This window comes from Salvelinus sp. IW2-2015, linkage group LG9 (genome assembly GCF_002910315.2).
Source record: "Salvelinus sp. IW2-2015 linkage group LG9, ASM291031v2, whole genome shotgun sequence".
Classification (NCBI taxonomy): Eukaryota; Metazoa; Chordata; class Actinopteri; order Salmoniformes; family Salmonidae; genus Salvelinus; species Salvelinus sp. IW2-2015.
Genome location: NC_036849.1, coordinates 29,051,153 through 29,053,947, shown reverse-complemented (window position 1 = coordinate 29,053,947; position 2,795 = coordinate 29,051,153). Strand labels below are relative to the sequence as shown.

Below are 2,795 nucleotides of genomic sequence, written 5' to 3'. Positions count from 1 at the left end.
TTATCTCCTATTGATAAGAAATCATGAACATCAGTTTACATTTTCAGAAAAATATCACAGTAAATTGTAAATGGTGCAATTTCATGAAAGGACACTTATCAATTGTAATGCTATGGTAGCTACCTGCTTAGAGGAAGTTGAGATGGATTGTTTTACTTTGTTTAGTTCCCACTTACACACCCAGCAGGTCCCCTTTAACTGTTGCGCCTTTGGAAAGCACAAACAGACAAAAAAGACATGGTACATTTTTTATAATAATCTGTCGCAGTGCCCTTGAGCAAGGCACTTAACCCTAATTGCATCAAGGGCTCTGTACAATGGTGATCCTGGCCATGACCCCACTTCCTGTCTCAGGGGGAGTTTGGATATGCAAAAAAGAAAAATAATACATTACACACTTTTGTGTCACAATACAAATATAAGCACCCCCTTGCCCCAAATTGTTATTTAATTAAATTATGGTGTGACGTATTCAGTGTTATTTTATTATTGGCGCTCTGCCATTTCACCGGATGTTGGCCAGATGGGACGCTACCGGGACGCTAAGAAGTAAAAAAAAAAAAAAAAAATTGTAACATTTATTTAACTAGGCAAGTCAGTTAAGAACAAATTCTTATTTACAATGACGGCCTAGGAATTGTGCACCCCCTGAACAACACTGCCTTGTTCAGGGGCAGAAAGACAGATGTTTACCTTGTCAGCTCAGTGATTCAATCTAGCAACCTTTCGGTTACTGGCCCAATGCTCTAACCACTAGGCTACCTGCCGCCCCACGGTATGGTGTAAGTACATTTGAATATGTAATGTGAGAATGAAAGTCAGGTTGGACAATAGTTTCTTCAGTCAATGTATGTCTTTAGTTATATTTACGTCTATGGTTAAGTTCTGTTACACAGTAGCATAATGTGTAAGGTAACTTATTTGAAAAGTCATTACTTTATTACATTGAGTAGCAAGCTACCCCTTGGTCGTTAGGGCAAATCTGGTCTGTTTTCACACCCAGCTCAGCTATTAGACTATTCTTTAGTAAACGTTGAATAGTCTATTGTTCAGCTATTAGCCCTCCTCCCCAACTTGCAACAAATTGCTGTTCCCATCTCATTCTTTTCCCTCTTCCACGTGTCATCATTCTGCTCCTGAGTGCCTCGCTTGTGGGTGTGCTGGCAGGATATGGCAGCATCTTCGGTTGTGCATCAATAATTCTGCATACAGTAGCACGTTTGTATGAAGGTGTGGTTATTCACAGGCAAATTGTCATATGCTATGGAGGTACATTTGTGTCTTTTTGTCGAGAGCAAAACCTTTTTTATTTTCAATCAAAAATAATTGTCCTGAAAGCAACTTTTTTCCGACACAAAGGAAGTCAAAGCGGACACCTACGAAGATGGCATCTCAGGTAAGCAGCACTGGGCTGTTTTGACGTATCCTAAAAAAGACATCTGCTGCTTTAGATTGAATGGTCATATCTCAGTTATTGTTTTATAAAAATAAGCTGTTTTCTTTACTTTCAGAGAGCGAGCTGACCAAGGGGTCGAAAATGTAGATATTGACAGATGTTCACTGTCCGAGGAACAGGCCGTGGAAGCTTTATTTCTGGCAAAGTGTCCATAACCAGAGGAAAACTGTTCTGTGTTCTTTTTCTCCATCTCTGCCTGTCTTATTTATATTTAAATGTTTCAGGTACACTCCGATAGGTGTCTGCGTCACATACAGTATCTTCTATTGACATTATCTCCTATTGTTTGTCCTCATGTGTCTGTTTTTCAGCATAAAGTACTCTGTAGCCGCTTAGTGTGGACACCAGATGAGACCACACACACACAATAACAGTCTCTCTTCTTCACTTCATCCCTCTCCCCCTTCTCCCTAAATCCTCTAGGTTATATCAGCTGTTTTGGTGAACCCCTCTGAACTGGCTGACACAGAGGGCACAGCATGATCATAGGTGAGATGTCACTTGGTCAGGTCAACAGGAAGTATTATTAAAGAGATGCTTTACATTGAAATACAGACAGAGATGTAGTAGTCCCAGAGTGAATGATCAAAGGTCAGTTTTGCATTTCACCTTCTGATTTAAGATGACTGACCATGTTAGAATAAAAAAGGCTTAATCATGCTCTCTCGTCTGCAGGTATGTTTTGATATGAGAGAGGAAGCCAGTCCTGTCATCGCCACCTCACCCGCTCTTAAGATAACCTTTGGGCCAATTGGGGGCCCAAGGCTGGTTAGGAGACACCACAATTGTGATGAACTGAGAGAATATTAGGGTAGCACTGTAATTTATGAATCATATTCTGTTTGCCGCTGTTCTTACCTCTTTCCCTTTCTGTCTTCTACACCTCTCTCCCCACCTCGTCTTCCTTCCTTGTTTTATAATGCACACCATATGTGCATTGAAGTACAGAATGAACTTGTATTTATAATATTACAATTATCATAATTATAATGCATTTATCTATTTTTAACACCTGGATAATTAACTTCTTTCAATAAAGCTTTTCACTTTCTACACTGGTTGAAATTAAGTATCTCATTGAAATATTATCCTGTATACTCAGATTAATGCAGATGAAGAGACTTAGATATGCATCGTTTTTTTTCTGTACATATGAATTACAAATCAATCATGTTTCTAGTCTATTGCATAGTTACAATGTTTAATCATTGATGTACGAGGGGCACGAGTAGTAAACACTGTTGAAGTGTATAATTGTAATACAGACATGCAGACACAGCATCATTCAAATAATGGAGTTTGAAATGACTGAAAAAGAATGTCTCAGAGATTGATACCT

The 2,795-nt window shown here is 39.0% G+C and overlaps 1 long non-coding RNA gene across 1 annotated transcript; it reads left to right on the top strand.

Moving 5' to 3' along the window:
* Positions 1–581: 581 nt before the first annotated feature.
* On the top strand, positions 582–2,507 carry LOC139028209 (uncharacterized). Its single transcript, XR_011480403.1, has 2 exons — positions 582–1,945; positions 2,132–2,507. It is a non-coding gene; the product is annotated as an uncharacterized lncRNA (long non-coding RNA).
* Positions 2,508–2,795: the final 288 nt, after the last annotated feature.